Here is a 27,105-nt window from a genome sequence, read left to right as displayed (position 1 = left end):
TTTAATTTCTAATCATCCCTCAGATCCACCTGATTCTCTTCATTACTAACCCTAAAATGCTAGCCCAGGCTACCAAACTTCTGTCTCCTGGACCATTACAATAGATGACTAACTGTTGACATACTTTCCCAATTCCTCTCATCTGTTATTCACAGAGTGACCCAGAATAACCTTTGTAAAATTTAAATCTAATAATTTTTCATCTGTGCTTAGCATCCTTCAATAAACTCAATTTTATCTTACAATAAAAAATTACACTGCTTTAAATGGCCTCTCTCTTTTGGCTTTAACTCCCTTCACTCTCTTTGTTTCTGTCACACTGGCCTTGTATCATTTTTTAAACAAGATATATCTCGGGGCACCTGGATGGCTCAGATGTTTAAGCATCTGCCTTCGGCTCAGGTCGTGATCCCAGGGTCCTGGGATCAAGTCCTGCGTCGGGCTCCCTGCTCCTTGGGAGCCTGCTTCTCCTTCTGCTTCTCTCTCTCTCTCTCTCTCCCTCTGTCTCTCATGAATAAATAAATAAAATCTTTAAAAAAATAAAAAAATAAACAAGATATATCTCCTAATTTCCTAGCATATATGCATATTAATATTAATAGCTGTTAAAATTCAATTAAAAATTGATAAAAATAATAAAGATAAAGATTTCAAATTAAAGGAAGTCTTGAAATGATTAATATACTTATGACAAGATTCTCAGCCCTGATAAATGAAAATCAAAAAATAAATACCATTTTAAAATGATAAGATGGATAATCTCAAAATTGACAATATCCAAAGTAGGCTATCCTATGAAAATAGTGGAATTTTCCTTACACTGTTGAAAAAACTCAGTAGTTGCTTTTTTGGAGAAAAATTTCTCGGTATTTAAAGCCCATACTCATGTACACCTTGATATAGCCAGCATCCCACAGAAATCACAGCATATATATAAAGTATCTTTATCCTATTTTTGATATTATATTTATAATCGCTCAATGCTAGAAATGAATTAAATGTCCTTTAAAAGCTAAATAAAACAATGAATTTGTGGTAAATAAATACACTAAAAGTTAGCATATTTCTACTTTATCAGGGCAGACTTACTTGAAGGCAGATAGTGGATGGCACAGAGAGACTTTTCATCTTATCTTTTTTGACCACATTTCTTATTTTGCACCCTCTAATTCCTCTTGAAGATAAAAATGAATCCTTAAGCAATTTTCCAACCACAAGCCACCTCAGACATGCCCAAACTAAACAAATCTGTAGCCACCTGAAAATGCTATTCCTTTATGAATGGTCCCCCACCAATTCCTAATTTCTCTTTAGGAGTACGCTTGTATTTTCAGAGTGAGTGCATACCTAGCTAATATATTTGTGCCTTTTGTTTTATTTTAATTATTGGCCAAATTTACTTGCAATTAAACAGTATACTTATTTTGATTTATTTGAGTTCTTAAAATAATTATACTTATGTATAATAAAGCAGGAGTGGGTTAATTGAAGTTATTGTTCATTGCATTCAAAAAAGATCTGTCAGGACAGTTAAACGGAAATTTAGATGTATTTCCTTACTGTATAATCACATCCACCAAGAAGTTATAGAGTGTGAAATTACAGAAAAGTGTGGGAAACCAGTGCATAGGTTTCAGTTGCTTTTGAAGCACAATCAATATGACAGTATTTTTGGTTAGATAATTAAATGGTTTGGGTAAAATTAAACATACTCACATAGCCAACATTATTTCAACATTAAAATAAAAATTGAAATGTACTAATAAGCAGACAGACCTAGATATGATCTCTTCCCCTAAGGATTTATACCTACCTCTATGTCTTTTTCAGTGCTTCTCAGTTCTTTGACCTCTTCATCTCAATCACAAGTACTTTGCCTACTCCCAGAATAATTATGCTGCCCTAATGCCCAACTCTCTGAAAATCTCTTTAAATGTAAATGTTACTCTTTCTGTTGTTCTTGCCCCCAACATTGGAGTAATCTCTGCTTCTTCTCTTGCCAGTCACCTCCAATCTATCAGGAGAGCCTGATAGCTATTCTGTCAGAATATGTCCAGAATGTTACCACCACTTATCACTTCCCTTGACACCATTTTGTGCATGCTTCTATCATCTATTATCTGAATTATTCCAATTACCTTTTAAGTAGTCTTGGTTTCCATCTTGTCTCTGTAGATCATTGTCAATAACAGCTGTATTTCACTTTAAATATAAGGCAAGTAAGAATATATCAGTCTTCTGTTCAAAAACACACTTAACTTAGAGGGGAAAAAAAAAGTTCATATAGTTATAATGGTACTCCAACTGAAAAGATCACCAAATATGATTATGGGATCACTGTCTTCTTTTCCTTCTCTACAGCCACATTGATTGGGGGAGCATATGCATTATTTTTTAAGCAATACTTTGCTACAAATTCTTCACTAATATTTTAGCTTTTCAGTGAGATCTACCCTGAGCCTCCTATGTAAAACTACAAACCACCAAGATTCCTCCTTTTCATCTTCTCTGATTTATTTTTCTCCCTTACACTGGTCAACTTCTCATACGGTATCCCCATGACAAATTATATTTTCCAAAGGAGGCACAACATTATTTCCCATCCCATATACTCATCTGTAGCAAGACCTTGGTGGATCCTAATTGCCTGTCTCTTGGATCTGAACTGGCAGGCAAGTGACTTCTTGATGTATAAATGCAAGAGAAGTCATGTTCTGGGATTTCTGTGGCTATGTCATAAGGAATCTTGTCACTTTCATTGAGTTCTTTCAGAATGCTTGTTCTTGGGTCTCTCCCTCTTTGAACTTAACCACCATGCTGAGTGACATTTGAGTCACACGGAATGGTCAAATGTATGTGCATCAATCCACATCTCCACCTCAGCTGATGGTTAACATTCACTGCCAGACACGTGAATGAAGCCTCTCAGATATCCAGCTTAGTTAAGCTTTCTCATTACTGCTACAGACTCTGCAGACAATTGACAGCAGCTTCATGAGGAATTCCAAGCAAGAACTGTCCATCTGAACCTAGACAACGCACAGATTGCTAAACGATAAAAACACATTTTTATATATACTCAAGTTTTTGTTGTTTGCTTTTTTAAAAAAGATTTATTTATTTTGAGAGAGAGTGAGAGTGCATGCTGAGGGGGAGAGGGAGAGAAGCAGACTCCCCACTGAGCACTGAGCCTGACACAGGGCTTGATCTCACAACCCCAAGCCCATGACCTGAGCTGAAAATCAAGAGTCAGTCGCTTAACTGAGCCACCCAGTCATCCCTGTTTGTATGCTTTTAAACACAGTAATAGATCACCATTATTTATCATGTTTATTGTATATCTACCTAATAAGATGTAAGCCCCACGAAGGTAGGACATTATGGCTACCCTGGCTTTCTTTTGGCATCCATTTGCATGATAAATGTTTCTTATCCCCTTACTTTCAATCTGCAGGTGTCTTTTGGTCTGATAGGAGTCTCTTGTAGGCAGCATAGAGCTGGGTCTTGTATTTTTATCCACTTTGTCATCCCGTATTTTGATTGGAGCATTTAGTTCATTTACATTCAAAATAATTATTGATAGATATGTATTTATTGCCATTTTATTACTTGCTTTAGGTTGTTTTTATGGATTTTTCTCTGATCTCTTGCTCTCTTTTATGGTTTTTTGGCTTTCTTTAGTGATATACGTGGATCTCTTTCTCTATTCTATGCATATCTCACCTATTAGTTTCTTCCCTGCAATTCACAATCTCCAAACATGTCCCTACCCAGTTCAAGTAAGCATCCTTCCTTCCAAATCTCATTATCAGTGACTCACCCCTCCCCCGCATTAGCAGTTCTGGTTAACTACTTTCAAATTTTATCTGTCAGACAGTTTCTCATCATTTCCAAATTATTCCCAAGTTTAAACAACCATCATTGCTTACATTCAATCTCCCATTATTCCTTCTACTCCAGACTTCTATTACACATTCTCCAAACAGGAATAAAATTAAATCCCCCAGTGAGATGCTTCTCCATCAAGTACCTTCAAAGCCTTCTCAAAAATATTTAGATAAAAATGCAAAAATTGTATTTCCCTTACAAAGTTCTTCAAGATAATGTACCTGACTTCTTCAGCATGTTTCCTGTCAATGCTGTTTTTGCTCACTGTACTCTAGTTAAAATAGTTACTATGTGTTTTTGACAAAATATCAAGCATGCCCCTATCCAGGATTTTAGATTATGCCTCGAATCTGCTCTTTTCCATAACTTTCATAATCTACATCTTCAAGTTATTCATAAACCTGAAGATACTCTGTAAAAAAATCCTTCCCTAACAACAGTATCCAATTACCTTGCTTTACACCAGGTGTCAACAAACTTTTTCTTAAGAGGCCAGATAGTAAAGTAAATATATTAATCTCTAATGGTCATATCTATCACAACTATTTAAACTTGGTTATTGTAGCATGAAAGCAGCCATAGGCAATATGCAAATAAGTGAGTGTGTCTGTGTTACAATATTATTTACAAAAACAGGCAGCTACCTGGTGGATCATAGTTGGCTGACACCTTTTCTGCATCATTGGCATACTTTACTATTTTTCCACGATTTGTCTACCTAAACTTGCATTATATATTTATATTGTTTTGGTTTATTGCCTGCTTTTCTGTTGCCCCTGAGGGAAGGTGATTTCTCAGTTTTGTTAATTGCTCTGTCATAAACATGTAAAACAAGGCCTCAAACATTATGAAGCTTCAATAAATATTGGCTGAATAAATAAATGTATACATGAAAGAATCAATTGAATATTTAATCCAAATGTGAAGAAATACTAAGAACCTACTCAGTCTTTTGGTTATCTTAGACACTACTGTTTTTAACAAAATCACTCTCCATCAATCTTAATGAAGGAAGTTGCTAGTTTTAAGAAGTTGTTGCTTTGTTTTTTTTAATCCACATTTTGGATACTCCAGATATGCCATCTGTTGAAATGATGTTCCCTGTTTCTTCATTGGTATAACAGTTGTTTTCTGTATATAAATAACTCTGTCTCTTTTGTTACTTTACCACAATAAACAGTAAGGCCCTTTCTTAGGCACTAAAAGAAAGATCTCTTAAACTACCAAATTACGTATTTTGAATGGATGATATGCAAATACCAAATTTTAAAACAATGTGACTAAAAATAAATGCCGTATTCTGTAAAATGTCTTCCCACTATGTTTTGGTGAATAAGACTCAATTGTTTTATGTTGTCTTCTCAATAAACATCGTTGTTGCTCTTTGATACATATTTATTAATCTCTCTTGGAGTTCTAGCTTTCTGCCTTTGGCGGGGGCTATTCCTCCTATGAAACAGATAAAAAAAATTCTGACTATGAAGAGGAGAAAAAAGAAAATGTCTATTGTGTTTGGGGTACAAGGTTGCAGGAAATTTTAAGCAGTCTGTGTATGCATCAGTTGGAGAGGACTAATAAAATGGAGTGAATGTACACAGTGTAATTACCCTACATTTTGAATTGAAGGAATACAGCAGCTCTTGAAATTATTTATTTAGCATAATTAAAACTTTTTATCCATTGAATGACAACTCCCTATTCCAACCCACCCCCCGCCCCTGTTAACCACTACTGTATTCTCTGCTTCTATGAGCTTAACTTTTTTTAGATACCTCATATAAGTGGAATCATGAAGTATTTGTCATTCTGTGACTGGATTATTTCACTTGTATCTTCAAAGTTCATTTATGATGTCACAAATGGCAGAATTTCATTCTTTTTAAAGCTTTATAATATTCCATTGTATGTATATACCACATTTTCTTTATCCATTCATCCATCAAAGGACATTTAGGTTGTTTTCATGTCATTGTTTTTACAGATAATGCTGCAGTGAACATGGATATAAAGATAGCTCTTCAATATCCTGATTTCAATTCTTTTGGATATAAATCCAGAGGTGTGATTGATGGATCATATATTAGTTCTACTTTATTTTTTTGATGAAACTCTATATTGTTTTCTGTAGCTGTTGCACCATTATTACATTCCCACCAACAATGTATGAGGGTTCTACTTTCTCCAATACCTTGCCAACCCTTGTTATCTTTTTTTATAATAATAACCATCCTAACAGGTGTGAGTTAACAATATGATATAGTGAAATTCAAAATGTATTAAGAGGTAGATCACATGTTAAGAGGGTAGGTCGCATGATGATAATTAGCAATTCATAATATTATTCTTGTAATAAATATAATTAAAATGATTGGCTTATATTCAGTGACTTCTTTTCAGACTATTAAAATTCAAATGGATTTACTTTCTTATGATGATCATATGCTACCCTAATTAATAAAAGATACAGGGGTGCTTACGGTGTGTGGTGCTTAGTGGCCTAGATTTTAAATGATCATCACGAATTCAGACAATGACATCGTGGAAAATTAATATAGACAATATTGAAAATATGTACATACAAGTTTGCAGATTTCATAAGAAAGATTGAAAACTTTTTTATTTAAAAATGAGATATATATTTATTTTTATATATAAATTAAGAACAGTGTTGCTCACTGCATTTTTTATTGCACTACATTTTTGATGTTTTCACATTAGTTTGAAAAGTGCACACTGATAATGCAAAAATAAATTCAATATAATATAATAAACATTTAAAATTTGTCACATAATTAAAAGAATGTGAAATGTGCAAGTCATAAAATTGTAGCTAATATAAATAAGAGAAATTTGAGACTTCCAGTATATGCCTAATTGCATTTGGTTTCTTCTTGCCACATACATGTCCCATGTGCAGACAGTATGCTGGACATTAGGTATGTGGAGCGGGAGAGAAATGAACAAGATAAACTTGATCCCTGTCTTCACAGAAGCTATAAAGTAATGAGCAATCCAGAAATTGAATACTTACATAGAAGAATAATAGTTTATAAAATAATCTTTGGGTCACAGGGTAGTGAAATTTTAACCTTCTTTGAGAACATAATGCTTAAACTGAAATCTAAAGATTGAGTAGATTCAGCTAAACAAAGGTGGTGGGAGAAGGGAGGTGTCTGATATGGGCAATGGAACTATGTGTGCAATTGCCTGTCAGAGAGCAGCAAAAAGAAAAAAAGATCTAGTGTGACTAGAACATGAGAAGTTAGAGTAGATTAACCTAAATGCAGTGCTGCTAATAGTGGTTCCAAAGGTTAGAAAAAATCTACATGAGGCTTCTCTTTGGACTTTTTAGCTAGAGAAAGAGGATAGCCAGTGATATGTTTTGAAACAAGAGAGTAATATAATCTTAACTTACAAATATTTGTCTGAGTTCAGTGGGGAGAATGTACTTGAAGGGTCAAGTGGCTGTAGAAAGTCAAGTTAGTGAGTTACTGCACTTGTGCAAGTGAGACATGAGGGTAATTTAGACTATAAAGAGGCACTTAAAGTAGATCTAAGAAGAAACCAGAAACACTTGAAGCAACAGTCGAAACTGATTAGCCACATGCACTTTGGAGGCAGAGAAATTTGAGTTTAAATTTTGATTTTATCACTTATTAGGTATGTATGCTTCAACACGTTTTTGGCTATAACTTGAATTACTCTTTTCTAGATTAATACTAGTAATAATATTTGCATCATATGGTTATTGTGCGAATTAAATTAGTTAATGTTTGCAAAGTATTTTGTGTTTGGGAAGCATGTCATATGAATACAGGCTACAAATATGGCCATTATAATAATATATATCATAGAACTTGATTAAATGGATGTGGGATTTAGGAAAAGAAGGGAGACAGCTATGACTCCAAACCTTCAAGACTGAGAGACTAAGTGAGTGGTGGAGCTATTTAATAAAGATGAGACCCTAGAGGAGAAAAACATGCCAGGGTTGTTGAGGAATAGGATGATTTCAATTTTAGATAATAATGTCCATGTCCCAGGCATTCTACTAGGATTAAGTAAAAATAAAATGAAGCATGTTTCATATCCCAGAGGCTGCCAAGAATTAGGTAATGTCTGTATAATTATTTTGCTTTTCTGTATTCCTCCTTTTCTAAATACTTTCTTCATTTCTCCTTTTTATCAGAATCCTGTTCCATCTGTTGTCCCTCTCCCATACAACATTAGCATTTTTTTCTCCAGATACTCCTTCTCTTCTACCTATAAATTGAAAAACAAAAGTGTTCCTCTGAAAACTATGAATATTTCTCTCTTGATTATGGTCTTCATAGGTTTAAGCCTGGTCTACATAAGGTTAAATTCCTCAGAAGGAAAGCATTCTGTGAACTTTTATGACATTATTTCATTCTTTGTTTTTTTCAGTCAACTTAACAATTTTACAAATCCACTTAATACTTGTTGCAATTAACTTTTACAACTTCAACTATTTCATACTTATTAATATAATGTTTAAAATTTCCAATTAATATTTATTTGCAAATTTAACATTAATTACTATATATCAAAATACAGTTTTCTTAATATTCTAAGCTACTTCTCATTATATGTCACCAAACGTCCTTTGTGAAACTCTTTATTCATTAATTCATTCGTTCATGTACACGTGCATTTATCTGCTCATACGTCTGTTCTATACCAGTTGTTTTGCTATGCTTCCAAAACACAATATTTATAAGATCATTACATATATATGTATTGAACACTTACTTTAGGTCAGACACTGATTTAGATCCTTAGAATGGCTCAGTACACCAAAACCTAATACAATTGAGGGCGCCTGGGTGGCTCAGTTGTTAAGCGTCTGCCTTCAGCTCATGTAATGATCCCAGGGTCCTGGGATCGAGCCCCACATCGGGCTCCCTGCTCAGCGGGAAGCCTGCTTCTCCCTCTCCCACTCCCCCTGCTTGTGTTCCCTCTCTCGCTGTCTCTCTCTCTCTCTGTTGAAAAATAAATAAAATCTTAAAAAAAAAAAACTAATACAATTGAGTTTACATTTTATTGTAGGTAGGTTGGACCAAATTACAAAGAATAGATTTCAACTTTATTTTTAGGGTCTAAATGCTATGAGAATAATAGCAGTGAAAACAGAATCAGGAATTTGTGGATACAGGGCTAGTGAGGTTACTTGTAACTTAAAAGAGAACCCAAGATAGCCCTCATTAATTTAACATTTGAACAATATTTGAAAGAAGTAAGGGGTTTAACCTTGTTGCTATCTATAGAAAGATTATTCTAGACAGAGTAGATATCCAATGCAAAAGCTCTAAGGAGAAACAGTAAGGGGACAAGTGTGACTGGAGCAAGAGAGAGCTAGTGGAGAGTCAAGTTATGAAGGGCCTTATAAAATACTTAAGTGGCTGTGGCATTTAGCATAACTGAATTAGTGGAAATTGGGGAATCTGTTTTTTTTTAAGATTTTATTTATTTATTTGACAGAACGAGAGAGCAGGAGAGTACTAGCAGTGGAAGGGGCAGAGGGAGAGGGAGAAGAAGGTCCCCTGCCGAGCAGGGAGCCCAATGTGGGGCTTGATCCCAGGACCCTGGGATCATGACCTGAGCCAAAGGCAGTCGCTTAACCAACTGAGCCACCCAGGCGCCCCTGGGGAATCTAAGTTTTTAGTGAACTTCGGAAATCAAACTTTTTCTGTAAAAAGCACAAGTAATTTTTGACACTTACAAGCTATACAGTCTCTGTCATAACCCTTTCATTTCTGCAAATGTAGCATAAAAAGAATTACAACCCAATAATTGCACTACTAGGTATTTATCCAAAGGATACAAAAATAGTGATTCAGAGGGATACATGCACCCCAATGTTTATAGCAACAATATCCACAATAGCCAAAATATGGAAAGAGCCCAGATGTCCATCAACAGATGAATGGATAAAGAAGATGTGGGATATATATATATATATATATATATATATATACAATGGAATATTACTCAGCTGTCAAAAAGAATGAAATCTTGCCATTTGCAATGATGTGGATGGAACTAGAGGAGATTATGCTAGGCGAAATGAGTTAGAGAAAGACAAATGTCATATGATTTCACTCATATGTGGAATTTAAGAAACAAAACAGATGAAATAGGGGAATGGAAGGAAAAAATAAAATAATATAAAAACAGGGGGAAGCAAACCATAAGAGACTCTTAACTATAAGAAACAAGCTGACAGTTGCTGGAGGGGAGGTGGATGAGGGGATGGGGTAACTGGGTGATGGGCATTAAGGAGGGAACTTGACGTAGTGAGCACTGGGTGTTATATGCAACTGATGAATCACTAAATTCTTCCCCTGAAACTAATAACACACTATATTTAACTAAATTGAATTTAAATAAAAAGTTTAAAAATAAATAGAGGGTAGTTTTCACCTGGAAAAAAATGTTATATGGACAGTACACTAAGTGAATTGTCATGTCTGTGTTTCAATAAAAGTTTATTTACAAAACAAACTTTAAGGGTAGTGAGCCATTTTGGCCAACTCCTACTCATGGAGTGAAGGAACAGCATGATCACACTTTTATGTTTAATGGATCACTGTTAGTGTGATGCTGAGAAGAGGTATGTGTGGAAACAGGGAATCCAGTGGGAACACTCTGCATAGTCGAGGTGAAATGATATGGTAGCAGTATTGGTGGTAGGAAGCTCCTGGATTCTGCATATATTTTAAAGATAAAGTGCACAGAAATTCTTGATGTAGATTCTGTGCATGTGTGTGCATGTGTGTGAGAGAGAGAGAGGGAGGGAGGGAGGGAGGTGTCAGTGAAGTTGTTAAGATTGGTCCATGTCATTGGAAATTCAGAAATGCCATCGAATGAGGTGGGAAGCAAACTACAGTTAGAGAAATTGAGGGGTAAAATTTAGAAGTTAACTTCTGAAAGTTTTCGCTTTCAGATATTAGATATCCAAGTGTGATGTCAAGTAAGCATTTAGATATAAGAATCTGGGGTACAGAACAAAATCTGTCCTGAAAACGGATATGAGAATCTTCCACTTATGGGTTATTTTTAAAGCCACAGGACGGAATATGATCACCTGAACAATGGAAGAGCATGGAAAAAAAAAAATGGAGCAATGACAGTGACTTGCCAACCTAAAGAAAAGGGAAAAGAGGAAACTAACATAGAGACTTAGCAGGAGAGGTTGGTTATGTAAGAAGACAATGAAGAATCCCAGGGTCCTGGGTTCGAGCCTGCATCGGGCTCCCTGCTCGGTGGGATGCCTGCTTCTCCCTCTCTCACTCTCCGGAGCTTCTGTTCCCTCTCTCACTGTGTCTCTCTCTGTCAAATAAAATCTTTAAAAAAAAAAGAAAAGACAAGACAATGAAGAAGATAAGGTTTTAACAAAGCTAGGTGAAGAGAGCGATTAAATGAGTTAAATGTTGAGGGTGTATTAACAGAGATAAAGACTGATATTTCACCACTGGATTAATGAATGTGGAAATCATTGCTGACCTTTGATAAAAACAATTGTCTTAGAGTGATGGTTACAAAGGTTTGGAGTAGATTTAAGAAAGAAATGAATGAGTATAGGAGCGCCTGCGTGGCTCAGTCATTAAGCGTCTGCCTTCGGCTCAGGTCATGATCCCACAGTCCTGGGATGGAGCCCCACGTCGGGCTCCCTGCTCTGCAGGAGGCCTGCTTCTCCCTCTCCCACTCCCCCTGCTTGTGTTCCCTCTCTCACTATCTTTCTCTCTGTCAAATAAATAAATAAATAAAATCTTAAAAAAATGAATTAGTATAATTGGGGACAAAATACAAAAAACTTTGTCAGGACTTCTGTGGCAAAGGAGAAACATGAATTAAAGCTTTAGCAGGGGCAGTTTGGTCAAACAAGATTGTTGGCGGTTCTTATTTAAATGAGAGAAATAAAAATGTGTTTTTATGTCAGTGAAAATTGTCAAGAGAGAAAATGATGTTCTGAGGGAAGAAAGAATTGCTGGGACAATGTATTTCAGAATACATAAGAGTAGGTAAGAGTGAGTGAAGGAGAGAAGGGATTGACTTTAGGTAAGAAGGTGGATTGTTCATTTGTAGAAATAGTGAGGAAGAATAAACAATCAGAAATAGGAAAAGGAACAGTTACAAAAGAAATGGGGCTTGAAAGCAGGAAGAACAAGTTTTTCATAACTTAGTGTTTCTGAAAAGCATAATGCACTCAAGCTGATAGTTCCCTATTTCCATCATTAACAAAACAATGTGCCACAAATGGGTTTAGAAAGCATGTAAAACAGATGTCAAGAAACCTTTCATCACACAGAGACCAATAAACATCAGGAATGACCCACCAAGCAAACTGTGGGTGTGGAATCATTGGAGTCCTCTAGGAAGTAATTCAGACACATCTTTAGTGTTCAGAAATTTTATGGAGAAAGAAGTTTGATGAATTACATGGTATTTAGTTTTTTTAACCTACATTTTCTCAATTTTATGTTTTCTCCCCATGGTTTTGCAGGAAGATGCATTTCTTCCATCTGTTATTTACCATCTTAGGTACTGTATAGTAAACTACAGAATTCAATCCAAAAATTCAAGAAAACATCTTCACTGACTAGCAGTGGAGAAATTTTAAATATAACTGTTTGCAATCATGTGAATCTATAGTCTGCAAATACTTCATTTAAAAATATGATAAATTAAGGCAAAATGATTTTTTCTAGGTTTAACGGGAAAAAATTACTCATTTACTCTAAAGAAACTTTGACAGTGTCAGTAGATATATATAGAAATATTTTTAATTAAGTCTGATTCAGAAACCCTGTAAATCTCAAAACCTCACGTTTTTATTTCTATATGAATTTAGGGGAAAACATAATGGCAAATAATGTAGAGACTAAGAAATTGTTGGTATTGACAGCTCTTTGAGTATGTATTCTTTTTTGTCATTTTTCACAGATGCCATTTTTATTGTGCTAAGTACTATTTATGTAGGTCACCACAAATAACTGGAAATGAGATTTATAAAATTGTAAAAGTTGTCAGGTGACTTAAAATGTATCCAACAAAAGAGTAGTGTTTTACATCATAATAACTAATGAAAGATATGTTCGTGTATTTCTTTTTTGTGCACTATTTGTCAGTTTTTCCTATGAAAATCAAAGAAAGTGTATTTGAGATGATTATTGTTTAAATATAAGAAAGATATGTTGGAAGGTATTGATAATTATTTATATCTATATTAGGTATTAAATGAAGAGCAAAACTTTATATCGATTTGACAGTTATCAACCACATTTAGTCAGTTCAAATGCAATTTTATTTTTCTCATTTCAGTCTCAGCAAAGCTTTACCTACATGACTACCTGATTAAAAAATTGAATTGATCATCAAAATGTATTAATTATGTGCTTCAGCTAATTATGGTGCCTTCATTAGTGCCCACATTTGATCCAACTGAATAAAAAATGCATACTTTTCAAAATACAAATTTAAAATGTTCTTTTAAGACTTCACTTCATTGCTATTTCAAATAGTGTGTATATAATGCTTATTACCTTTGCATAATAGGATGATATTTGACCCTCCTCTTTCTTCTTGCAATGAGTATTTAAGAGTGGTTATTATTTTGGATGTTCATATTTTTAATTTCATTTAACAACAAATATCACAACCTATAATGTACATGTCTTTATTGTTTTTGTTTATATTTGTGGAGAAGTAGACTTAAAGAATTTTTGTAATTTGTCCAAGGGCACACAACAATCAGTTTTAGAGAAGTATTTTATTACAGCAGATTCAGGAAAATATTTCTTAAAATACCTATATTTATACCTAATATTTATTAGCTATAATTCTATATTTTAGGAAATTGTTCTTGCAGTTCGCTTAGAATTATTTACTGTAATTCCGACACCAGAGATTACTTAGTGTTCCATGAAGGTTGGTCATTTTAATCAACTTTTATTGACTAACCCGCTGCTCTTCTTCATCTCTCCAGTGACAATGAAGAATTCGTTCTTTCTCGTATCCAAGGCAAATCCTTTCATTGTGAAGATAGTATCTTCTCTCCATCTTTTTAATGACCTTAATAGAATTCACTTTCTTTTAAATATTTCCTGGGTTTTTTAAATCTGCCTTTCTACTGAAACATTTTACAATACATTTAGGGATTCTCATCTCAGAATAAAACAATAATCATGTAAACAACATTCCTTAGATTCACTTCTGTTACTATCTGATCTACGTTCATTTATCTAAATATAAGCTTCTAACAGGAATTTCCTGCAAATGTTGTATCTATTTATATATTTCCCATTCACATTTTCTTCTTTTCTCATCTAGCTTCCCATCCAACCTACCCCTTCAAAACCACTCATGCTGTTTATAATGACTAACCAGTTTTCTAATCAAATGAATACTCTTCATTTCTTAAGATGTTTTATCTCAGCCACATTAAACCCACTGCCTCACTGTCATCTTTTAAAAACAACTTTATTGAAGTATAACTAACATACAATAAAACATGTATTTTTAAATTATAAAATTTGGAAAGTTTTGTCATATGTAATGTGTATGAATGCAAAACATCACAGAAATCATAATGCATATATCCATCATGTCCATATGTTTCACTATCTCCTTTTATACCCTTCTTCCAGTTTTTCCTTGTAGCAACACTGTCACCTGCCTTCTATCCCCGAGGTAACAGTGATATGTTGTCATAGTAGATTAGTTTTTGTTTTCTAGAGTATGATATAAATAAAATTATAAAATGTTTCTTTTTTGTATGGCTTCTTTCATTCAGCATTATTTTGACATTTTTTCCATGTTGAAATATATATCGATATTTCAATTGGTTTCATTCTGAGTACTGTTCCATTGTATAGATAATCCAACAGTTTGTTTATCAATTTGCATGTTAAGGGATATCTGAGTTATTTCCATATTGGAGCTATTACAAATAGGAATGCTGTGAACAGTCTTTTAAAAGTTTTTTTTTTTTTTTTAAGATTTTATTTATTTATTTTCCAGAGAGAGAGATAGCAAGAGCAGGAACACAAGCAGGGGGAGTGGAGAGGGAGAAGCAGGCTTCCCACTGAGAAAGGAGCCTAATGTGGGGCTTGATCCCAGGACCCTGGGATCACGACCTGAGCTGAAGGCAGACGCTTAATGACTGAGCCACCCAGGCGCCCCTTTTAAAGTCTTTATATAGACATATACTTTTATTTCTCCTGCATAAATACCAAAAGTGGAATGACTGCCTCATGTAGTAGTTGAATGCTTAACTTTATAAAACACTGTCAAACTATTTTCCAAGGAAGCTGTAGGATTTTTCATTCCTACCAGCAGAGTGGAAGAGTTCCAGTTTTTTTACATCCTCACCACCACTTAGTGTGGTCAGTCTTCTTAATTTTAGTCTTTTTTTTTAAATTGAATGTGTTATAGTATCTCATTGTAGTATTAATTTACATTTCCTGAATGAATAATGATGTGTGTTTTTACATCCATAAGTTTATTTTCCATCTTTATGCATTCTTTAATGGAGTTTTTGTTCAAATATTTGGACCATTTTTAAATTTTCTTCTTTGTTTTCTTATCACTGAATTTTGAATATTTATTACACATTCCTTATTAAATATATTAACTGCAAATGCTTAACTCAGAGACTGTAGCTTATCTTTTTATTACATTATAATGTCTTATGAAAAGAAATTTTTTTAAAACTTTATAAAATACAGTTTTTCAATTTGGTCTCTATGAATCACACTTTTTGTGTTTTATCTGTGAAATCTTGGTCTAATCCACAGTCACAAAAATTTTCTCCAAACTGCAAAAAATAGCGTTGAAATTAAACCTACAATAACAGAAACAATCCAATTTTAATCACACAAAGAAAAAAGTGAGTAAACAAAATAAACAGAAACTTGGGATAATCTAATATTGGGATAGTCTAACATATGTGTGACTGGATTCAGAGTAGGAAGGAGACAGAAAGAGGGAAGAAAAGAAAATAGTTTTTGAAGAAACAACTGCCAGAAATTTTCTCATTTTTTTGAAAGCATAACCCACAAATCCACAAAGTCCAGTGAATCACAAGAAAAGATGAATAGAAAGAAATCAATCCAAGCCACATCATAGGGGAAAAAATGGAAAACCCAAACTGCGTTGGGAAAAAAGAACTACTTTAGGTACAGAGAAACAAAATAGGAATCATTATGAATTTCTTGTAAGAGTCTAAGCAAATTAACATTAAGTGGAAGAAAAGTGTGAAGTGTTTAAAGAGCAAAACTCTCAACCTAGCATTCCATAACTAGTAAAAATAACTTCCAAAACCAAGACAATACATTTTATTTTTTTAAAGATTTTATTTATTTGGGAGAGAGAGAGAGCACAAGAGTGGGGTGAGGGGCAGAGGGAGAAGCAGACTCCCCACTAAGCAGGAAAGCTGATGCTGGGCCTGATCCTGGGACTGCAGGAACATGACCTGAGCCTAGGCAGACACTTAATTGACTAAGACACCTAGGCACCCCAAAACAATACATTTTAAACAAGCAAAAGCTGAGAGCATGAGTTGCCAATGTGCTGTATTAGAAATGTTAAACTCTTCACACAGAAATAAGTGTTACCAGATAAAAAACTGAACTATAACCAAAGAGGATTTTTTTAAATGCTGGCAATGATAAATATGTGGGCAAAAAAAGGATATTTTTTTCACTTCACTGTCTTTAAACAAAAATTGATTATTTATAGCAAAAGCAATCACAATATATTAGAGGTTTGTAACCTGAAGATAAAATGTAAAACAGTAGCAGAAAGGATTGGAGGAGAAAAATAAAATATATTACTTTATCATGTTTGCATTATATATGAAGTGGTTTTATGTTACTTGAATGTGGAATGCCATGTGTAATGTGTGTGTGTTTCTAGCCACCTCAAAAAATCAAAGAGATATGGCCAATAAGACAATAGTGGGGATGAAAAAGAGATACAGAAATGACTATTCTTAATTGATGTAAATGCTGAGAGGAAAAGAAAAAAACAGGTTTAAAAATGTAATGAAACAAAGTATAAATAAATAAAATTATAGCTATCAACCCAACCACATCACAATGAATATGAATGATTTGAAACACTCTAGATATCTAAAGGGAGATATTTCCATAGTGTGTATACTCAAGAAAAAACTCTTGCTTCTTTTAAAAACAGGAAAGTAAAGTATGGAAAGAGATATATCATTCAAAATCTCATTCAAAGAATAAGGAATTTTCCCAGATATATAAAGTGACATTTCTTACTGATAAAAGTTTATTTAGCAGTAAAACATAGCAATTTTAAATGTGTATATACTTAATAACAGTATCAAAATGTATGGAATGATATGTCACAGAACATTAAAAAGAGAAAAAGAATTAAAGTTTTCTTCACAAATCTCTCAGAATAAAGCAATAAACATTAATAACTGTCCATCAATGTGAGTAGATTAATATTTACGGAAAAATTCATTCAAACTAAGAAGAATACTTGCTCTATTTTCAAGTGCATATTGGCCTTTCACAAAAGTAAACTGCATAAAAGAAATTTCAATAAATTAAAAATGATTGAAATCATATTGAGTATGTTTCCTGACCACAGTGGAACCAAATCAAAAATATTAATGACCATACAGTGTATATTTGTCATTCAGATTACTGGGATTAATTTTTACTTCTTGGATGATTCTATGTAAGTTAAATTTGAAAAAAATTACATGATTAAATTCAATTTTATTGAAAAGTCACTGATAGTGAAAAAGTCTAAAACTTGGGAAAATGTATTAATTATTATTCGAATTCACAAAAAGGGGTGCCTGGGTGGCTCGGTCGTTAAGCATCTGCCTTCGGCTCAGGTCGAGCCCCGCATCGGGCTCCCTGCTCTGCGGGAAATCTGCTTCTCCCTCTCCCATCCCCCTTCCTTGTGTTTCCTCTCTCACTGCCTCTGTCTGTCAAATAAATAAATAAAATCTTTAAAAAATCACAAAAAATGTATCCCATAATATTAAACAAATATAAAATCATAAATTACATGTAATATTATGTCTTTTTTATATTCATGTTACCAGTGTAGTATACCAGTTGAGAGCATAGAGACTTGAAGTCAGATTTTCTGGTTCTTATTGTTATTGTGAGCTAAATAAATTGCTTAATCCACCTGATCATCTGTTGTTTTTTTTTTTTGCATTTGGAAAATATTTATAACTTCTTTTATCGAGAGGTTCTTTCTAGAATTGAAATGATATAATCCCTATGCTGTTCCTGAATGGAATATAGTTAATACCCAGTACAATTACATTCGATTAGTAGTCACAAAGTAGCAACAGTGTTAGTAGTAGAAGTATTGTAGTAGGGTAGCCATATTATCACCATTTATTTATAATACGCTTATAGACTAGTAAATTTCTCTAGTAGTAGTACTATCATGTACGTGTTTTAGGTTCATATTTTTTTATGACTGCAATTTTCTCTTGCTTTAGTTTTCTACCGAATTTCTTCTTTCATTCATTTTTCTATATATAAATATTTATCAATCCCCCATGATGTACAGACCATATATTAGATGCCAGAATATAAAGATGAAAAAAAAGCATGTCTTCTGTCACCAAAGAATTTACAGTATTGGAGGGAGTAGAAAATAAATAATAAACAAATAGATGCATACTTACATACTTTTAGGTTGCCATATGTGCTATGAAGGAAACAAACTGCATTGTATGAAAATAACTGGGGAAAGGGCATGGCCTAAGTTGGAATAGAATCATCAATGTAGACTTCTCATTGAAGATGCTGTTTAATCTAAGAACCAAAAGTAGGAAATGGTCATGGGTGACTTTTCGGGCACAAGGAGGTTGTGCAGCACCCCAGAACAGAGGTAACTGTGGCTAGTCTGAGAAGATATTAATTCTACTGGAGAGAGAAAATTCAGTTCAGATAATTTGTAAGTAGGAGGTGAGATTGGCATCTAATACATTGGAGTCATAGTGTCACTAGATGGTATTTAAATCCTTTGGAATGGATTTTGGGAAAAGATATCTGAGTGGCATAGGACAGTGCACTGATGATGAACTCTCACTTTTTGAGATCTCAAAGAAAACTAAAGGATTGCAAAAGAAAACAAAATTGGTTTAGATAAGGCAGAAAAAGCAAAAGAAAGGATAAATAGCTACTATTATGCAAAAAAATTAAAACACATAGAAAATTTTCTCTGAGAAATACAAATTAGAATCTTTAATTTCCCGAAGTATTTATGTATAGTACATTATAAAATGCTTTACGTATACATATATCTAAGGTTTTGGGATGAATAATTTACCTTTTGATATTTCTTTGATTCACTAATTAAAATTATTTTTCTTAAGTTTCTTTTTTTTTCTGCCTTGTTACTATAATTCTTATTTCTGTCTTCAACAGTCATCTCTACTGAGATCACTCTTTCTCTTTCCCTTACTTTTTCCTGACTGCCAAATTGGAATTTCTAACAGCCTACTTGGTGTCTCTGACAAATAAACACATGTGAAAATAAAATGATGAAAATGATGTTTTACATTAGGCAGATAATAGCATAAGAACCTCTTAACATATTAAAAGTTTATCTAGATATTTAATTTAATTTCAAAGTACTCTTGGGCAATCATTCTGAGCTCTAATAAGTTAGTTTGTTAAAGTGTTCATGTAGATATTTTATCTGGTTAGCCTAGAGTGATCAATTTGCTTTTGTGTCCTCACATTGGATAATATATATGAATATTTTAGCATAAATTATTTCTAAAAATCTCCTTTCTCCATGCTCTTAGTATATACCTTCTGTTGCCATTATGATGAGGATTATCTATCTGCTCACTTTGTTCCCTCTGAATTTTCACTGCTAGCTGGTTTGCTTTATACCTTGGCAGTTTTCCATAAAATAATGTTTCCCTGACTACAACATCACATCCAGTTGTTTCCATAACTTTTTTATTCCCATAATCACTTTTCAGCAACCACTTTTCTTGGACAAATTATCTTACAAATAAATTTTTATTACCAAATGTACTAAAAACTTGCATTCTGTAAGCTCAGTTGCAATCAAGTTTCTAAATAACACACACATTGGTACTCTGAAATTACCTTTAATGCAATATAGAGATACTAATTTCAATGAAATTGTTATTTGCTTATAAAATATCTACAGCCATTGATTTTTCAGATGATAATCTGAATATCTTTTTTGAACTTCAAATGAAATATATATAAAATGTAGCACACCAACCTTTGTTCCCATCCACTCCCACACAAAAACAGTTAATTCTGTAATTCTTTATTTTTATTATTTTTGAATGGAATCTTTCTTATCCAAGAAAAATTACCTTTGTTTCTCCTCTAACTTACATTTGGTTTCTGATTCTAGAGTGTAGGTTCTTTCCACAGTGCTGTCAAATACATCATTCTAAAAATCAATTCCAATCATTCTCCTGCACAGGAAAATAAGAATGATAATAAAAATTGAATAAGGAATTCATTTGACCTTTCTGTATTATGCTTGTCATACAGTTTTTGCAATTCTCATACAAATTAACCTGCCACATCTAAAGCCCCTTTTCATTTCTATAATGGTTGATAAACCCCTTCCTTGTAAAGGGAAGAGACGGTATTACCATTTGTCTTGCATGAACAAAAAATGGACATTCATAGCCTTGTTAGTGACTAGTAAAGTAATTCTACCATGAAAGGTAATCTAGCTAATTTTTTCTACATGTAATTAGGGAAAATAAAAATGCTATGTGAGTATCTGTACAGTCTTTTTTTTCTAACCAAGTCAATTTATAGTATAAATATATGAGAGAGATCATTTATTATTTCATCTTGTAGCTACCTCGTGTGGTTAGTGGTTATGAATATTGGTTGATTCTCTTGTGTTTTAGGGATGGGGCATAGAAGGAGTAAACCTTGAAGAGGAAGGAGCTCAGATTCAATGGTCACATAAAGACAAAACTGGTGTATATAATCAAAAGGCAAAGCAGAGTCTTGGCAAGAAAGAATTCATTTAGGAATGAGCTCCCATGAATTCTAGTGGGTTTCTGTTTTCAGCTTTCCATATGTATCCTTGAAAATAAGCCCCCATATTCTCAAGGAGACACATAAGAATCTTCCCATTAGGAGGGCACCTGCATGGCTCAGTTGGTTAAGCGATTGCCTTTGGCTCAGGTCATGATCCCAGGGTCCTGGAATCGAGTCCCATGTCGGGCTCCCTGCTCAGCGGAGAGTCTGCTTCTCTCTCTGACCCTACCCCCTTTTGGGCTCTCTCTCTCACTCTCTCTCTCTCAAATAAATAGATAAAATCTTAAAAAAAAAAAAGAATCTTCCCATTAGTCCCTAATATATATGGTCATCCAGTTGACCTTCTAAATCGTATCTGCTCTATTGAATCTAATGGAGTTAGTTCCCATAACATGTTTAACATTTTTTCATTATTCTAAATCTTTTTTTCTTTTTTGTTCATGATATTTCTTTCATTTTACCATTCCTCCATTACTTGGTAAATATCCTTACTCTTCAAAATACATCTCAACTTTTACTTCCTTTATGAGTAGATCACCATATAATTTACCAGTATATTTGACAGTGAAAAAAGGCACTGTTAATAATACTGGGATGATAACCACTCTAGTGATGGTGTATATACCCGATAAACTTACAGCCCATCCCACTGCCATGTAATTGACATTTTAAAACTCTTTTAGCCCCCAAAATAGTCTATTTGACTCAGATTTACAGTTGAAGGATAAAGTGTTAATTGTATAATTAAAAATAAGCACATGCATTTTTCTCAGTATAGGTGCAAATGCATTTTGATACAAATAGAGTTGAATCATGTAATAGTTGATATCTTAGTTACTTGTTTCTGGACAGCACAATAGAGACTAATTTTTTCAGACCAGTACCAAAATAAAAAAGGGGATAGAAAATTTATATGGCTATGTTCCAACTCACAAATTTTGCCTGAACATAATGACCTTTGGAAATGTTCTTGGTAATACCATGCCTTTCTATTTTTCACTTAAAACTTTAGCAGGAGTGAAGTCTAATGGTATGATTTTGTGTGTACATCTTTTGGTTCTAAAATTTCCTAAAAGGTCTACATTGTTATGATTTTTATTAATATCGCAAGAATAATTATTAACTATTCATTAAATAATCTAGATATTGTACAATATTGTGGGAGTATCTGTTTAAAAGTTTTGACATAAGCATATATTTAATTCAGGGTTAATATTTTAACATGGGCAGAAAAGAAATAAAGTTTGTAAAATACTTCACTATGGAAAGCATTTTCACAAATCCAGAAGTTATATTAATGCCTAAAAGACCAATAAATATAACCTTATGTTGTCTTTTAAGTACCTAAAATGTATTTGTGGGATCCCTTAATTTAAAGGAGAACTGAATTTAAAATACGAAATGGAAGCAACAGTTTAAAATATACAGAAACTTTTTTAAACTTTTAGTTTAAGAAGATGATCAAAATACTTCCAAAACACTAAAACAAACAAACAAATAAATAAATAAATAGCCTTATTTTCTATTGCAAAAAAAAAAACTTCCAAAACCAAGAAGCTAAATATCCATTCATATATTATTGAATATTTTGGTTGGGTTTTAAAAAAATTAATCTAGATACATAAAAGTATTGCAGATTTAAATATTTCCATATAGTAGAATTGAAAAACATTTTCATAGCACAGTTTAAGAATTAAGAAGATATGACTTTAGCAATAAGTGTAAATATACATTGAGTGATGGATTGACTTAAGTGATAAAATTTTGAAGATAAGACACAGTAATCTTTGTGGCTGAGATTCAGGGTTATGTTCTTATTAATCAATTTTATCCCTAACTAACATTTTCACATTTATATCCAAAGAGTATTTCTCTCAAAATATGAAGTATTCTACAAAAATTATTTTGTCTTGGAAGAACACATGTTAAAAAATTATGTGAATAATATGTAAATAAGTAGCCCATGCTCAAAAACTTATGTAAAATTCTAGGTTAAAAAGTCCTTGAAAATTTTCTCTTCTCCAGGTGCCTGGGTGGCTCAGTCAGTTAAGCATCCGACTCTTGATTTTGGCTCAGGTCATGATCTCAGGATCCTTGGATTGAGTACCGTGTCCGGCTCCATGCTTAGCGGGGAGTCTCCTTGAGGATTCTCTCCTTCCTCCTCTGTCCCTCCCCCTGCTCTCTCTCTTTAAAATAAATAAATATTTTTTTAAAAAGTTTCTCTTCTGTACATATTCTCAGCTTCTCTAATTCCTGTGAAGGTGTTTATTTTGCTGTTTTATCTTTTTTGACTTTCTTCCCCTGAAACATTTACTGATAGCACATGGAACACAATTTGAGAAATGTGGACATAATAAAATACTTACAAAGGGGTCATGACATTGGTTCGTGGCCAATATAAAATAATGGAGTGTTAAACAGTATTCTTGTAGTATAAAATTATATCCCGTGGTGAAATCAATTCTAAAACCTTTCATAAGCTTTAAAAAAGAAACAAACAATCCTGCTTGCTTATAAAGCATCCACTGGTTGATCCTAAGTCATATACATAGAATTTGGTTCTTCTCTGTTGGTAATAAAATTTAAAAACAGAATGCTTAAGTGAAATACAAAGTCATATTTTAAAGATATGCTTGATATTTTCATATTTGTGGAGTGATATGAGACTGCATCAGGACTGCATCTCATCAAGAAAATTGAAATATTTAAGCTGTCTATTGCAACGCTATGCTCAGCTACTCATGTACCCTCTCTGACTGCTGTGGGTGTGACTAGGGAAAATCTCCACCACCTCTTAAAACTGTTCATCATTGTAAATCATCGACACAATACAAATATATATAATAAGTCAGTCTGGTTTCAACAGGTGAGGAGATGCCTTTTATTAGTTCTTATTTATAATTGTATTAGTTCTAAATATCTATCTTAAAGCTGAGAAATCCAATTCAATGTCTGCCCATATTCTCACCTTAAAGATCCTTATTTGGTATTATTTTTTTCTAATCCTCAGAGGATGGTGAAACCAGGGATAGTAATGGTGATGTTAATAATTATCAACACTTATTTTGCCTTATATGTTGATACTTTTCTAGTTAGGATTTCTCTCTAGATCTACACTTTCAGAATATATATATGACTTCAACTATTACCTATACTCTGACAATGAAACAAACTGCATTGTTACTCTTTATCGCCAACCTGAACTCTAAAGAACTTCCCAAACTGTTTAAATATCTTCCATTCAGATTTCTGCATGAGGTGTTCACATGAAATGAGCACAGGAATTTCATTCAGAAAACATCTGAGTGATATTTATCATGTATATGCTGTTGATTGGCCATGGTAATCTTTCTGAGCCTCAATTTCTGCCTTGTCTGTGAAGTATACCTACTCACATTACAGTGAGCTAGATCGAGTGAGGCATCAAATAGATGTGCCTGACAGTTTTCTGTGCCTATTGTGCAACTTATAGAAGGTCTAAAAAACGTTCAGATTTTTCTCATATTTCTTTTCCCTGTTCACCACATCATTGAGTTCATTCTGTCAGCGAAATTAATTTTCTCTATCATCCATTAGTCTTTTTCCTCCCTGCTTCCCCTCTCTTCAATTTTACACCTGAAATTTAATTTTTCATCTGTTCCCCATGTAGGTGTAATGTAGGTATCCATAAATTCTTTCTAACTAACAAGTATTTTCTTCCCTCAAATTTCCTATTTGTGCTACTAACAAATATATTTCTTAGTCACCTGAATCAGAAATTTCCTTTTGACTTATTTTAAAATTGTATTTTTTTAATTTTTTAATTTAGTGGCTCTCATCCCTGCTAAAACGGCAGTTGGAAGCCACTGCACCACTTCTTCATGTCAGCTCAGGGTAGAATTTCATGTTCCTGGCTTTCCTGAATTTTCCATTTTTCACATGCATTCATGCATATTTATATATGCTTATTTATAATAAGAACTTATGAATATTAAATTAAAACCAATTACTAATGAAAATTAACAGCTCTTTTAATTCTTTTAGTGTATATTCAAATACTCATGTATATGAGTACATATGAGTGTATATATATATGTATATATATACACACACATATGCGTGTGTATATATATACATATATATACACATATATAAAAGATATATATATATATTTTTTTAATTCCCTGTGATAAGATACAGGGCATATTACCAAATTATTTTATATGTTCTATTAGTTCTATTAGAGTAGCGAGAATATTAAACTATTTCAGTAGTCAGTTTTTTAACTAAGCCATATACAAATGGTTCAGTAGTTTACAAAAGAAAAAATAATAAAATGCTGAAGTTGAAGTAAGGAAACTGAATCCTTGCCTGGTTTACACTCCCAACCGTTGTAGCAGGATTGGAGACACATTTGCAGAATGAGAAATCACAGAGCTTCTGTTCTTACTTTATAGGAAAATATAATTACAAAGAAATTTAGCCAATACAAGTGTAGTTAGTTAAAAATTTAAATGTATTTTATTATTTCTCAAATATAAGTTTAACTGTATCAAATTTAAATGTAATTGTATTTTATTTTCTAAAGTAATTACCTACTTAGTTTCTCCAGTTTCACTAAACCAAAAATTATTATTCTGTATCATTGCTGCTATGAATGTTTCAGTATTTTTACTCTGATAATTAATATTACTACCTATATTACTTGAACTACTACTACCATTTCTACTAATGCTACTATAATATTAATTTAATCAGAGCCAGAGTGGTTTTTTTTTTTTTTTTGGTCTGATCCAAAAGTTTATACTGTGTATTCAACTGTTGATATTATTCCTGAGATTTTTTAAAAAAAATCTTTTTATCTCTCTCCACACCAAAAATATACAAAAATATGAACATTATTACATTGATAAAAGCATTCTGGATTAAAAAAAATAGCTGAATCATTTTCCAGTCAGTAAGGAAAAAATAATTTAGAAACATAGAAGTTAAAAGTTCACCATAGACATTAACACCTCCATCTTTCAGTCTTCAAACTGAAACTAAAACTAAAACATAATCAGAACTTTTATCTACCTCATTTAGTTAAGGGGGATATTAAAAGTTTTGATTAAGAATATCCAACACAATAAACAAATGATAATGCTATAGTTATTCCAGAGTCAATTAACATCATTATTTAGGGACATTAGGATCCTGTGAAGTTGCATAAATTTAAAAGCTACTTTTTTTTCTCCCTTTGCAAGGATATTATTCATTTTATTTTTTGGTTTGCTTACATTAGCTCTGGGTAATAAATATCTACATTATTTTTTCATTTTCCATTATATTTTCAGAATCTGTTTTCATTTTTTCTTACTTTATTGCCAAGTGTAAGTGAATGTTTAATTTTAGTATTAAATTTATTCTGAGACACATGCCATTATATGAAATAGTTTTACACTGAATATGATTATGCCAGAGATCAGTGTATAATCTTCAATTGTGTCTTTATTTCTCTGGAAGTTAAAATTGCAATGAGAGAATTCTGTTTTATGATAAGCAGGAAGACACATGAATCCTTGTCACTAAAGTCTGTCACCAAGACATCTTAAGAGAGGCCTTTGTATTGAATGTGCTGTCTAAATCAGCTTTCCTATCAATTCTGAAGTTATTTGTAATCAAAAGTAATGAGTGTCTCAGCTGCTACTTCTTAGGGTTCAAAGTAATACATTAAAAATCAAAATAAAAGTGCAATGAATAAAAACTCCAGTGAGCTTCAGATAGCAATATTGCCAAGGTAATTACATCAAATAACAATTACCTTTTTGATGTTATTAGCAATTGTCAATTTAATTTCTTTAAAAGTTGTCCCATGTTGTTCAATAATGGATATTAATATATAGGTCAAAGATAAACATTTATCATAGAATACAGATTTATTTGTTGGAAGAGGTGAAATAGAGAAGATTTTGAAACTTGCTGTCCTGTAGATGAATGCAATATTCATGCTACAGAGTCTGTTAAAAGAAGTAGCTCACAATTTATTCTAGTCATTTATTTAAGTCTTATAAAGAAACAGAGTTACTGTCATTCAGAAATAAGAAAATGATTATTAGCCTTCAATATGAGTAATAGGCTCCCTAGTTAAAGGCACACTTTTTTTTTTAAGGTTTTATTT

General features: G+C 32.9%; 1 pseudogene; it reads right to left on the bottom strand.

Annotated features, from left to right (window-relative positions):
- Positions 1–2,961: 2,961 nt before the first annotated feature.
- Positions 2,962–27,105, bottom strand: part of LOC113920465 — a 60,129-nt pseudogene continuing 35,985 nt past the window's right edge.

This window comes from Zalophus californianus, chromosome 3, assembly GCF_009762305.2.
Source record: "Zalophus californianus isolate mZalCal1 chromosome 3, mZalCal1.pri.v2, whole genome shotgun sequence".
Taxonomy (NCBI): Eukaryota; Metazoa; Chordata; class Mammalia; order Carnivora; family Otariidae; genus Zalophus; species Zalophus californianus.
This window is presented reverse-complemented; position numbering and strand designations above follow the sequence as displayed.